Source organism: Balaenoptera ricei, chromosome 4, assembly GCF_028023285.1.
Source record: "Balaenoptera ricei isolate mBalRic1 chromosome 4, mBalRic1.hap2, whole genome shotgun sequence".
In the NCBI taxonomy this organism is placed as follows: domain Eukaryota; kingdom Metazoa; phylum Chordata; class Mammalia; order Artiodactyla; family Balaenopteridae; genus Balaenoptera; species Balaenoptera ricei.
Genome location: NC_082642.1, coordinates 33031326 through 33046426, shown reverse-complemented (window position 1 = coordinate 33046426; position 15101 = coordinate 33031326). Strand labels below are relative to the sequence as shown.

The following is a 15101-nucleotide window of genomic DNA, read 5'->3' as shown; positions in this document are numbered from 1 at the left end:
TACTTGCCTCTTTTTTGTTTTTGTTCTCAAGTGAACTGCCAAGAAACCGTAAGTTTTTTGAAAGAGATTTTCACAGAACAGATGATAATGTTTTCCTTAAATTCTCACCTATCTTATTTTTTAATGAAAATCTCCTGAAATTCAGTAACTTGGGACTGGTTCTACACTCAGAGAAAGGCAGGGTGTATCATCTCCGTGGTTGAATTTGCTATGTTTGGTCTTTCTGCAGATGCCTTAACTCTGGCTTTTTATTGAGTATTTTATCTTTGAACTCTGAAGACAGCGTTAGGAAAGTGACTTCCAACACTTATAAGAGATTTAAAATTTGCTCATTGTTTTACAATTTTGCTTTATAAATAAGCATAAAATTATATAAACAGGCATTAGTGGGATCATATCACACATATTGGGATTTTATTTAGTGAAATTATATTTTTCCTGTTTCCTTTTTCACTTGCTATTCTCCATTCCTAGCCTTCCCAGTCCATGACTCTGTAACCCCCTCCCACCAGTAACCCATGAAATTTATTTTTATTTGTTTAATTAAAACTTATGTAGTGCTAATAGGAACTGGGCATGTTTTAAGCACTTGACAAACTTTATGAGTCTGGTGAACCTTGTGGGTTTCTTCTCAGAATAATGTTTTTAAATGCATAAAATAAAATGCATGGGATTACAAAGTAAACCAATTATACTGAAAAAAATTATCAAATCTTTAAAATATTGTGATATTAAATATCATATTATTTAATAGCACATTAAATAAAAAGATCTAGTGTCAGGTCAAATAACTGGCATATTTCAAAGTAATGATGAGCATAAATAACATTTTGAGATACTTGGAACACCTCTGATATGATAGGAAAATATTTGTAATTGTATTTGTAACACAGTCACAGGTATAGCAAATAATACTGCAGTTTTTTGCCTACATTCAGAATTGAAGGAAATGCTAAACTTCAGGTGGATGTTGTGAAAATCATTTTTTCTATTCAAGTTTGTGCATCAACCCCCAGTAAAGATACTAGTGCCTTTTGGGGGAGGAATGCCATTTCTGCCAAATGAACAGAGTATCTTGTACTCTGTGTGTTCAGAGCTCATAAGAACGTAGTTTGGTATTCAGGGAAATAAAAGTTGACGTTTCCATGTTGGCGGAGGAACACATGGGAATTGCTTATACGTCGAAGCTAAAAAATGATACAAATGAACTTATTTACAAAACAGAAATAAAGTCACAGACATAGAAAACAAACTTATGGTTACCAAAGGGGAATGTGGGTAGGGGAGGGATAAAGGAGGAGTTTGGGATTAGCAGATAAACACTAATATGTATGAAATAGATAAACAACAAGGTCCAACTGTATAACACAGGGAACTATATTCAATATCTTATAAAAAAACTACAATGGAAAAGAATCTGAAAAAGAATATATATGTATATATATTTATATATATGTATAAAAAATGTATATACATACATATAACTGAATCACTTTGCTGTACACCTGAAACTCACATAACATAGTAAATCAACTATACTTCAATAAAAAAAAAGAACCCCAGGTTTGTGGACAGACACCTGCACGTGGGCATCTAAAAGGGCATCTGGATGCATGTAAAGGAGGCCTGTGGTCTTCACTCCTTGTTCTCTTCTCAAATTACTTTCCCAACTCAGTAAGGGTCACCCAATTATAAAATCCACTCACTCAATTATAGAAACCATTTACCCAACTGTAAAAACAATTCACCTGATTGTAAAACCCAGAAGCCTGGGAATCATCTTTAACTTTCTCCTTTCCTTCACCCTCATGCCCAGCCCATCACCAGGGACTGTCAACGTTCCCTCTAAAAGTTTCCCCTGATCCATTCATTTCTATCTCCATTGCCATTTCCCAATCCAATCTCCATCATCTCTGACTTAGCCTCTTGGATTCCACTTTTCTTTCTCTGAAACTTGTTCTCCATAATGATTTTATAACACATTCACTTATGGTCAACTAATCTATGACAAAGTAGGCAAGAATGTACAGTGGAGAAAAGACAGTCTCCTCAACAAATGATGCTGGGAAAACTGGACAGCTACATGTAAAAGAATGAATTTAGAACATTCTCTAATACTATAAACAGAAATAAACTCGAAATGGATTAAACACCTAAGTGTAAGACCTGAAACCATACGACTTCTAGAAGAAACAAAGGAGAACACTCTTTGACATATACTGAAGCAATATTTTTTTTTGTTTTCAAAGGCAAAAGAAACAAAAACAAGAATAAACAAATGGGACCTAATTAAACTTAAAAGCTTTTTCACAGCAAAGGAAACCATCGACAATATGAAAAGACAACCTACTGAATGGGAGAAAATATTTGCAAATGATATGACTGATAAGGGGCTAATATCCAAAATCTATAAACAGCTCATACAACTCAATATCAAAAAAACAAACAACCCAATTAAAAAATGGGCAGAAGAACTGAATAGACATTTTCCCAAAGAAGACATGCAGATGGCTAACAGGCATGTGAAAAGATGCTAATCATCAGAGAAATGCAAGAGAAAGACAAATACCCTATGATATCACTTATATGTGGAATCTAAAAAAAATGAAACAAACTAGTGAATACAACAAAAAAGAAACAGACTCACAGATATAGAGAACAAACTAGTGGTTACCAGTGGGGAGAGGGAAGGGGGAGGGGACAAGATAAGGGGAGGGAATTAACAGGTACAAACTACCATGTATGAAGTAAATAAGCTACAAGGATATATTGTACAACACAGAGAATACAGCCAATATTTTATAATAACTTTAAATGGACCATAAACTTTAAAAATTGTGAATCGCTATGTTGTACACCTGAAATGTATATAATATTGTGAATCAACTATATGTCAATAAAACAAACAAACAAACAAAACTCACTTCAGGGTCGCCCCTCAAAAATTAGAATAAAATCCAAACCCTTTAACATTGTGTAAAGTCCTCGCATGGTCTGACTCTTTCCTACCTTTCAGATCTAAGTGTTTCTTTCTCACTCTTGTTTGGCACTCCAGCTATACTGGCCTCCTCTCTGGTTCTCAAACACGCCAATCCTTCTGCTGCCTCCAGACATTTGCACATGCTATTTCCTCTGCCTAAAATATGCTTTCCCTAGATCTTTGCATCACAGGATCCTTCTCACCCTTTGGGTCTTAGCTCAAGTAGTACCTTCTCACAGTGGCCTTACCAAACTGCTCTGATGTGGTGTCCATTTTTTCATTACTCTACTATGATTACTTTTAGATTTTAACATGGACACTTAAATGTATTGTTCTTTTTTTTTGAATTTTATTTTATTTATTTTTTTATACAGCAGGTTCTTATTAGTTATCCATTTTATACATATTAGTGTATACGTGTCAATCCCAATCTCTCAATTCATCACACCACCCCCACCCCCCCCCACGCTGCTTCCCCCCCTTGGTGTCCATACAGTTGTTCTCTACATCCGTGTCTCAATTTCTGCCCTGCAAACCGGTTCATCTGTACCATTTTTCTAAGTTCCACATATATGTGTTAATATATGATATTTGTTTTTCTCTTTCCGACTTACTTCACTCTGTATGACAGTCTCTAGATTCATCCACGTCTCTACAAATGACTCAATTTCACTCCTTTTTATGGCTGAGTAATATTCCATTGTATATATGTACCACTTCTTCTTTATCCATTTGTCTGTTGATGGGCATTTAGGTTGCTTCCATGACCTGGCTATTGTAAATAGTGCTGCAATGAACATTGGGGTGCATGTGTCTTTTTGAATTATTGTTTTCTCTGGGTATATGCCCAGTACTGGGAATGCTGGGTCATATGGTAATTCTATTTTTAGTTTTTTAAGGAAGCTCCATACTGTTCTCCATAGTGGCTGTATCAATTTACATTCCCACCAACAGTGCAAGAGGGTTCCCTTTCCTCCACCTCCTCTCCAGCATTTGTTGTTTGTAGATTTTCTGATGATGCCCATTCTAACTGGTGTGAGGTAATACCTCATTGTAGTTTGGATTTGCATTTCTCTAATAATTAGTGATGTTGAGCAGCTTTTCATGTGCTTCTTGGCCATCTGTATGTCTTCTTTGGAGAAATATCTATTTAGGTCTTCTGCCCATTTTTTGATTGTGTTGTTTGTTTTTCTAATATTGAGCTGCATGAGCTGTTTATATATTTTGGAGATTAATCCTTTGTCCATTGATTGGTTTGCAAATATTTTCTCCCATTCTGAGGGATGATTTTTCATCTTGCTTGTAGTTTCTTTTGCTTTGCAAAAGCTTTTAAGTTTCAGTAGGTCTCATTTGTTTATTTTTAGTTTTATTTCCATTACTCTAAGAGGTGGATCAAAAAAGAACTTGCTGTGACTTATGTCAAAGAGTGTTCTTCCTATGTTTTCCTCTAAGAGTTTTATAGTGTCCGGTCTTAGGTTTAGGTCTCTAATCCATTTTGAGTTTATTTTTGTGTATGGTGTTAGGGAATGTTCTAATTTCATTCTTTTACATGTAGCTCTCCAGTTTTCCCAGCACCACTTATTGAAGAGACTGTCTTTTCTCCATTGTATATCTTTGCCTCCTTTGTCATAGATTAATTGACCATAGGTGCGTGGGTTTATCTCTGGGCTTTCTATCCTGTTCCCTTGATCTATATTTCTGTTTTTGTGCCAGTACCATATTGTTTTGATCACTGTAGCTTTGTAGTGTAGTCTGAAGTCAGGGAATCTGATTCCTCCAGCTCCGTTTTTTTCCCTCAAGACTGCTTTGGCTATTCGGGGTCTTTTGTGTCTCCATATTAAATGTATTGTTCCAATGTCTGCAGTTAAATAGTATCTCTGTAGCCTTCCATTAAACAGTACAAAAAATGTAGCATGCTTTTATGTCTTCTGCTTCCTCTCCTTTCTCCACCTCCCATCTTTTTTTTTAAACACATTTTTATTCGCAGATTTTTTTTTGGCCATGCCCCATGGCATGCGGGATCTTATTTCCCTGACCAGGGATTGAACCCATGCCCCCTGCAATGGAAGCCTGGAGTCTTAACCACTGGACCACCAGGGAAGTCCCTCTCCATCTCCCATCTTGATTTCAACTGGAATTTTAGTTTCAGATTATTTTCAATATTTTAACAATTATTTAGACTTAAGAATAATTTTTTCTAATAGTTCATGCATGTATCTATTCCTCTGAGCTTCATTTTCTTTTTCCTGAAGTTTGTTTTCTCATCATTCTTTCAGCATGGATCTGTGGGTAATAAATTGAGTTCTTGTATGTAAAGGTGGATATATACATTTGTTAAAACTCATCAAACTCTATACTTAAAATCTGCACATTTCACTGCATGTAAGTTAGAAATATAGTATTGGAAAAAATTTAATAGATGAACCAGTGGATACCACTGAGAACCCAAGCTGAAGAAATTTCTCTTAGAACACAGCACAAAGAGATAAAGAAATGGAAAGTATGAATATGAAGTCAGGAGAGAGAGAGAGAGAGGACAGATTTAGAAGGTGTAACATTCAATTACATTCAATTAATGGGAGTTTTAGGAGAAAAGGTAGTCTCTTGGAATGAGAACTGGAATGAAGGATATACTCAGAGAAATAAAGGAAATTTCCTAGAACAGAAGACAGATGGAAAGGGCCAACTGAGCAATATAAATATGTACTTTATATCCATATTTAGGCACATAGCAGTTATTGAAGTTAAGAATAGCAAAGCTGACGTGGAAATACTTAGGTGACAGACGTGGTTTTACCCACTGGACAGAATGTAGTATGGACCATGTGTTCATCACAAATTTCTGAACGTTTCCTATGCACCAGGCATTGTGTCAGATGCTTAGTGATTTAGAAGCATGTGAGAGATGACCCTTGCCTTGAAGAAACTCTTTGTCTAGAAGGAGCAATAGACAGGTCAGTGGATAAGTGCAACCAAAGGCTGATAAATGGAAAAATGGAGCACACAGATACACAGATGGGGCAGCACCAGGGGTTAATCAGCCTGGTAAGGGGAGAACAATGTCCTAGCTAATTGAAGTGAGACATCTAGAAAGGAAAAATAACATGTAAAATATTTTCTTTTCAGAATACAGTTCTTTAAATTGCTTTAGTAACAAGGTGTGGGTGTGAAAGGCTGGCAGTGGCGAAAGCACAGGTGTGAGGTGCGTTAGCTGCAGTCTCTAGTTACTCAGGTTAACGTGCAGTTGCTGGAGTGTTGCTCAGAGGCCCAAGTGGGTTTTGGAAAGCTTTCAATCACAAGTAACCATGAAGGTAACCGCAGACGAAGGGAAAAGATCTAAACATCTCCGGGCTTCCGCTATATCTGTGAGGGAAAAAAAGGGAAGGACCAAAGAATTTATGTATGTAGAATTTTCATGGAAGAATACATTATTTCTTTTTTTAAATTGTAATATAGTTAGTTGATTTACACTGTTGTGATAGTTTCAAGTATACGGCAAAATGATTCAGTTATATATATATATATATATATATATATATATATATATACATATATATATATATAAATTTCAGACTCTTTTCCATTATAGGTTATTACAAGATATTGAATATAGTTCCCTGTGCTTTAAGTAGGTCCTTGTTATTTATCTATTTTTCATATAGTAGTTTGTATCTGTTAATCTCAAACTTCTACTAATTTATCCCTCTCCCTACCCTTTTCCCTTTGGTAACCATAAGTTTGTTTTCTATGTCTGTGAGTCTATTTCTGTTTAGAATACATTATTTCTTCATAGAGTACTTGGACTTTACCTTTTATGGGTTCTATCTACAAAAGGGATAGAGGACAGGTGGGTAGGGTTGGTACTAAATGTGGAAAATCCTTTTCTGGCTGAAATCTGTAAGTAAGATGAGGTTTAGCTAAAATTTTCTTTGTTATTTAGCAGTTGATTTCTCAAAGAAAGATAACACTAATACTGAAGGTAATTTCAAGTTTCATAAAGTTATTTAACTGGAGACAAATATCCCCAGATCTAATTATGCAAGGAGCCAGAGGCAATAACTGAGTAAACTGCAGAATTTGGATGAAACAGAAATGAGACTATTCTATTGGCTGCAGCTCATTATATAGATCCTAGAAATGCTGGTCGTATCACTGCTCATGCTTGCTAGAAAATGCTAAAGGGAACTAGATGTCTTAAATTCTACCTTTTAAAAATGGGTCCCCGGGCTTCCCTGGTGGTCCAGTGGTTAAGAATCTGCCTGCCAGTGCAGGTGACATGGGTTCGAGCCCTGGTCTGGGAAGATCCCACATGCTGTGGAGCAACTAAGCCTGTGCACCACAACTACTGAGCCTGCACTCTAGAGCCCACCAGCCACAACTACTGAAGCCTGTGCATAGCAATGAAGACCCAACGCAGCCAAAAAGAAAGAAAGAAAGAAAATTAAAAGGCAAGTTAGAAATTAGAAAAAAACAAACACAAAAAGACAAAAGCTGCCTTTTCTTTTCGATATCTGAGATCATCTTAGTGTTCTTCCTTTTCAGAGTTTTCAACATCTGATTTCTTTAAGCAGTTCGATGAGTTCTTCTTTCAAATTAGAATGAAATTTGTCGATGGCTTCCTTACAAATTCTGAGTCTGTTTTTGTTTATACTCTAAGGGGATGTTCTCAAATGCAGACAAAACATCTAACTCCATGATGTCACTGGTTTTCTTTTAAACACCAAATAGGTACACAGTAGGAAGTATCCGAGTCTGTGACTTCACTTCTTGGTTTCTTCCTTTTGCAACGAAACATCTTTTTCTGAGTTTTCAATTGATTTTCTGTTGCCAGGGTCTCTTTTTCAACAGAGAGCTCAGCACTAAGGGGTCCTATCTTTTTAGGCGTGACTGATTCAGCTGGTTTCTCTGAAAGTTCTGAAGATGCTGTAGCTGAAACAGCTTCATGTTGTCGTGTATTATGTTGTCTGCTGGTTTAATTTTTCTTCTTATATCACTTTCTTCAGTGCTTTCAGATTCATCACTAATGGGCTTGAGTTTTCTTCCTGGCTTTTTTGCACTATTTTTTACAGACTTGTTTTCAGTTGCTTCAATTTCAGAAGTGTCCAAACTTCTTTTTGCTTATTTTCCTTGAGGAGTTGAGGGGATAGGTGATCCGCAGTGTTTGGAGAATTCTTCATCAGCGTATATAGAGTGCTGTGTAGAGGAGGGTATCTTCCGTGGAGTGTGTTCTTCCTACAGTGTTCTTTGAACATCTCGTACCCGAGCACCGCACTCTCCCCGGCAGGGCCATCCCAGCCCAACACTCTCTCCAGTCCCCTTTTTAAGCTAAAGTATTTTGAAGCAAATCCCAGAGAGTATGTTATTTTACCTGTAAATACTTCAGTAAAATCATGGCCATCTTATAGAGAATGAACTAGTGGCTATCAGTGGGGAGAAGGAGGAGGGAAGTGGCAAGATAAGGGTAGTGGAAATAAAAAGGATTATTATGGGATTATATTAAATTATGTGTGTGAAACTTTTGAAAATTGTAAAGCATCATAGAATTTAAAGAATCTTTCACTCAATAAAAACTATTCCATTTAGACTAGTAAAAAAAAAAGAAATCATCTTTCATATCATACTTGTTGCAGATACTCAAATTATCACTAATACTCATCATTACTTTAAAATTATAGTCGTTATTGGAGCCAGCACTAGATCTTGTTATTTAATTCATTAGGAATAAAGCACATATTTCACCATATCATATTTTTGAAATGATTTGACAATTGTGTTTATAACTGATTTTCTTTTTTTTAAACAAAAACATTTTTTTTACTTATAAAATGTAAAGAGTTACACAAATTTAGAAGAATATACACATGCATACATATATATTTATCTTTTTCAAAGGAGAATTTGCATTATGACCTATTACTAAATGTTGTCTGAATAATGAGCTTTCGTTGGCAAGGTTTATCACTATTGTCGGTTTGGTTTAACATCAATATTATACCTTCTACTTTGAGTGATTATTTAGAGTAATATATAACTGATTTTCTTTGTAAATTTTTTTTATGTCTTGTATTTTAAAATATTAATATTTAATTAATATTTTTCTTAATAGTGTTGACCTTTGTTCCAAGCTAGAATAAGGGTAGGGAGAAAAAGAAGATTTGTGGTTCCCTGGGGTTGGTGGTGGGAATGGAGATGAACACAAATGGCATATTTCTTTTTGGAATGGTGGAAATGTTTCATATTAGATTGTGGTGATGGCTGTATAATTCTGTAATTTAATAAAAAGTATTGAGTTGTAGGTATAAAATGAGGGAATTTTGTGGTATGTAAATTACCCCTCAATAAAGCTGTTTTAACAAAAGAAAAGAAATCATGGCCATTTTAATAATCATCTACATAGGAATGAGAATAAAATAGATTATTATAGTTTACATGTATTAAGTTCTGTGTTCAGAGCTCTTTATTAAGCATTCTGTATTGCACTGTGTCATCCTTTCAACATGCAATCAACTAGGCATAACTGTTCTCACTTCTCTGATGGGGAAAGTGAAGGTCCAAGAGGTGTAGTAAATTGCCAAAGATCACACAGCTAGGAAGTGATGCAACTAAGATTCAAATTTTTTTTTTTTTGCCTATTCTGGATCTTGTGCCCTTAACCACTGTGTACAAATGCCTCACCACTACAACATACTTGACTTCTGAAAATAAACCCACCCTTGCATGCATGAATTAACTGCTTTGCATAAGACTATTTTTTCTATTGTTTAGTGCCCTTAAATAAATTCCTTTTTGACTGAGAATTTGGGGGCAGAAGGAGTATTGGCTTTGGGGTCATACAGCTTTAGGTTAGTTAGGCATAATATTCCATCACTTTCTGGTTGTGAGACTTTGGGTGAGACTCCAGCTCTGAGTCTCAATGTTCTCATCAAATCCCACGAGGATTACATGAGACACGTGAAAGCTCTAGAGCAGCTCAATATATGGAGACTGGAACCCAGCATATGTCAGCACTCTGCTTCCACTATCTCTTCCTCCAACTCCTTCATCCCACTCTGAGTGTGCTTTCTCCTTCCCCTCCCCCCATCTCTCTTCCATGCTATATTGTCAAGGCTACATTTATATCCACATATCCTAGGTTTCTTCATTTAGCATGTTTGGGGATTTAATTTCTACTTCTTTACCTTCTCCTATATACATTTAAAAACGCCCAAGCCTGGCTATTACCTTGTGTTAATTCTCATTGCATTTTTTAAATGTAGGCTATGTAACACACTTTCAGAAAGTCGGCAGGGTGTAAACGACCTATCTCATCATTTCGTATCACATTCCCTATGAGATTATGAAGTAGTATGTGCTGTATAAACCATGGCACATTTTGGTCATCACTGTGTTGTCAATTTCAATTAAGGCTGAGAACGTCTGATGAATAGATGGGGGTGGCCAGGGGAGGGAAGGGGAGGGTCAGACAGGCTGATGGTCACTTGGGCAGCCTGGCATATTCTTAAAACTGATTTACAAGGCTGTTTTAATTACCTTGGCAACTCTCCTTGGGACACTCTCCAAGTTCCTCACATTAAAGTCTTCTCATCAGCAACCACCCAAATTATCAATGATTAAAATGCATAAACCGCCCAGTTCTCTGCTGGGCTCATCATATGGATGAACTCTAAGGTTGTCATAGTCTGAGATGTCAAGCTGATTCTCTGGTTGCCATTGGAAACAGTTTAGATCTCTTAAAAACACTGAATAATCTCTCCAGGTCAATTCATATTCATATTGTGACTACTGAATAAATCAAATTGGGTTAAAGAATCTTTTATAGAGAATTAAAAGGGGCTTTTTGTCAGAAATTGGTATATTATTAGTTGGCACTGGAAGACATATAAAGAGGTAGACATCTAGGTTGAATTATTCAAATATATATAGAATTAAATGTAATTTTGACTTGGTTGAGACCTAGGGCATATAAATAAAAATAAGTATGTGCATACAGATATACATATGCACATTTCCAGATCTTCCTTATGCTCAAAAATAACCATCTGCAAATTGTGATTTTAGGGTCTCTGAGAGAAGATCCAAGCTGAATATGGTAGTGGCCTTGCTATTACGAGACAGAGGTGTTGCAGAATAAATCAGAAATGGGGAAAATTCCTAAAAGTTTATCTGAGGCAAAGCAAAGTGGAAATGGGACAAGACTGGCTTGGGAAATGTGGGCAGGAAGCAAGCCTGCTGGCCCATTTTGGCTCCAGGGAGGATTTTCTACCTGGGCATCGTTTCCTGGCTTCCTAAAAACACCCAGACAGATGAGATCTGGAATGCAGTTGAGTAATAGAGATGAGGAGGTAGGGGAAAGAGATGGCTTATTAGATGGCTGCATCACAAGCCTCCCCAAAACCTAGTGCCTTAAAACAACACCATTTATTGTGTAAAATTCTGTGGGTCAAGAAATCCCAGCAAGACTCAGCAGACACAGCTCATGTCTGCTCTGCACACTGCTGGCTGAGCTCACTCATGCAGCTGTGCTTGACCGGGGCTGGGAAGGCTCCAATGTCCAAGGTGGCTTCACTCATAACACTGGGAGCCTTGGTGCTGCCTGTCAGCTGGGTGGCTTCAGTTCACCTCCACTTCACCTTTCTCTCTCTCTTTTTTATTTTTATTTATTTATTTTAATATCTTTATTGGATTATAATTGCTTTACATTGTTGTGTTAGTTTCTGCTGTACAACAAAGTGAATCAGCTATATGTATACCTATATCCCCTCCCTCATGAGCCTCCCTCCTTCCCTCCCCATCCCACCTCTCTAGGTCATCACAAAGCACTGAGCTGATCTCCCTGTGCTATACAGCAGCTTCCTACTAGCTATTTTACACATGGTAGTGTATATATGTCAATGTTACTCTCTCAATTCATCCCACCCTCCCTTTCCCCCTCTGTGTCCACAAGTCTGTTCTCTACATCTCTGTTTCTATTCCTGCCCTTCCAATACCACCCTGAATGCACTGCTCTCTTTTCTCTCTTTTTATAAATTGAAATATAGTTGATTTATAATATTATATTAGTTTAAAGTATATAGTGCTCCAGGACTTTTATAGATTATACTCTATTCAAATTATTATAAAATATTGGCTATATTCCCTGTGCTGTACAATATATCCTTATAGCTTATGTATTTTATACATAGTATTTTGTACCTCTTAATCACCTACTCCTTTCGTGCCCCTGCCCCATCACTCTCCTTACTGGTAACCACTAGTTTGTTCTCTATATCTGTGAGTCTGCTTCTCTTTTGTATATTCATTTGCTTGTTTCATTTTTTAGATTACACATATAAGTGATATCATACAGTATTTGTCTCTCTTTGACTTATTTCGCTAAGCCTAATACCCTTTGGTCCATCTATGTTGTTGCAAATGGCAAAATTTTGCTCTTTTTTTGTGGCTGAGTAGTATTACATAGAATATATATACCACATCATCTTTATCCTTTCATCTGTTGATGGACACTTAGGTTGCTTCCATACCTTGGCAATTGTAAATAATGATGCTAGGGACATTGGGGTGCATGTATCTTTTCAAATTAGTGTTTTCATTTTCTTCAGATATATACCCAGGAGTGGAATTGCTGGATCATATGGCAGTTCTATTTTTAGTTTTTTGAGGAACCTCCGTATTATTTCCCACAGTGGCTGCACAAGTTTCCACCAACAGTGTATGAGGATTCCTTTTTGCCACATCCTCACCAATATTTGTTATTTGTGGTCTTTTTATTGATAGTTATTCTGACTGGTGTGAGATGATATCTCACTGTGGACTTGATTTGTAGTTCCCTGATGATTAGCAATGTTGAGCATCTTTTCATGTGCATGTTGGTCATCTGCACTTCCTCTTTGGAAAAAAGTCTGTGCAGGTCTTCTGCCCATTTTTTAGTCAGGTTGGTTTTTTTTTTTTTTTGATATTGAGTTGTATGAGCTGTTTATAGATTTGGATATAGCACCTTATCAGTCATATCATTTGCAAATATGTTCTTCCATTCAGTAGGTTGTCTTTTTGTACTGTCAGTGGTTTCCTTTGCTGTGCAAAAGCTTTTAAGTTTAATTAGGTCTCATTTGTTTATTTTTGCTTTTGTTTCCTTTGCCTTAGGAGACAGATCAAAAAAATACTTGCTATGATTTATGTTAAAGAGTGTTCTGCCTATGTTTTCCTCTAGGAGTTTTATGGTTTCCAGTCTTACATTAGGTTCTTTAATCCATTTTGAGTTTATTTTTGTATATGGTCTGAGAAAATATTCCACTTTCATTCTTTTACATGTAGCTCTCCAGTTTTTCCAGCATCAATTATTGAAGAGACTGTCTTTTCTCCATTATATATTTTCATCTCCTTTGTTGTAGGTTAATTGGCCATAAATGTGTAGGTATACTTCTGGGCTCTCCATCCTGTTCCATTGATCTATGTGTCTGTTTTTGTTCCAGTACCATACTGTTTTGATTACTGTAGCTTTGTATTGTAGTCTGAAGTCAGGGAGTGTTATTCCTCCAGCTCTGTTGTTCTTTCTCAAGATTGTTTTGGCTATTTGGGTTTTTTTGTGTTTCCATACAAATTTAAAAATTTTTTGTTCTAGTTCTGTGAAAAATGCCATTAGTATTTTGATAAGGATTGCACTGAATCTGTAGATTGTCTTGGGTAGTATGGTCATTTTAACATTAATTTTTCCAGTCCAAGAACACAGTGTATCTTTCCATCTGTATTGTCTTCAGTTTCTTTCATCCATGTCTTTTTAAAAAATTTTAAGTACAGCTGGTTTGCAATGTTGTGTTAGCTTCTGATGTACAGCAAAGTGATTCAGTTCATATATATATATATATATATATATATATATATATATATATATATATATATATATATATAAAATATTCTTTTCCACTATGGTTTATTATAGGATATTGAATATGGTTACCTGTGCAATACAGTAGGACCTTGTGTTTATTTTATATATAGTAGTGTGTATCTGTTAGTCCCAGGCTCCTAATTTATCCCTCTCCCCCCTTTCCCCTTTGGTAACCATAGTCTGTTCTCTATGTCTGTGAGTCTATTTCTGTTTTGTAAATAAGTTCATTTGTATCATTTTTTTAGATTCCATATATAAGTGATATCATATGATATTTGGTTTATCCCTGGCATGTAGCCATTTTGAGGTCCCAGCTGAGAGTTCAGATGAAATATTTACTAGAGCCTTATACTTTCTGGTCTTGAATTCCTATTTTTGCCTCCCTGGCACTTGAGACTGTTCAAAATTCTTCCTTTCAGCATCTTTTTGTTTAACCTCTTAGATTTTTGCCCCATGCAGTGTATGCATCCAACACAAGCCTTGGGTGGAATACCATGATGTGTCACACTTCTCTCCATTTCTTTTCTCTTTAGGAACTTGAGCACTCAATTATTAGCTGCCTTAGGAGGCCCAAGTTCTAATCTTTCTAACTTTGTCAGGAGCTCCACGTTTGTAGTTCTCTTCCCAGATTCTTACACCACGCCAAGAATTTGCAAATGCTTTGAAGGTAAAAGTGGCTTTACTTGGCTTAACCTTTCTTGGCTTCTCAAGTCCTAATTGCCTTGCAGCTCTCTGAGCCTTCAAATAGATATTTTTTGGTATTGTATGCAATTTTTTCTAGTTGTTCTTGGAGGAAGAATTGCTCTTCCACAAGCTACTCCTTTCTATCAAGGTGAAGTCTCTCATGTATTTTTTGGTACATGAATTTTACAGTTACCTGAATATCTTCTGTATTTTATAATTTCTATGAGTTTTTCTTTAAAGGAAGTTATCTTCTATGTATGCATATATGTTGTTTTGTGTGTGTGGGGGGGCTTGCATATGTTTTTAGTAGTGGAGGCTTTTCTATAGGGAAGTTTCATTTTCCTTTTTGCCAGAACTCCATTCTTGCATCAGTTTTCACCTTGGTTTCCGTGACTGGATTTTCTGTATGTGTAGTGGTGCATATTGGATATTCACCCATGGATAGAATAACAGCTAATTTCTCTCAGGCTCTGTTTCCAACATGGCTAGAGGTGGGTGACTGATTTATGCTACAACTTTGGACCGGTGGGTTGAGATTTTCTGAACTTCTTT

The 15101-nt window shown here is 36.3% G+C and overlaps 1 pseudogene; it reads right to left on the bottom strand.

The window, feature by feature from the left end:
• Nucleotides 1-6337: 6337 nt before the first annotated feature.
• On the bottom strand, nt 6338-8270 carry LOC132364328 (centromere protein U-like; annotated as a pseudogene).
• Between the last annotated feature and the right edge of the window lie 6831 nt (nt 8271-15101).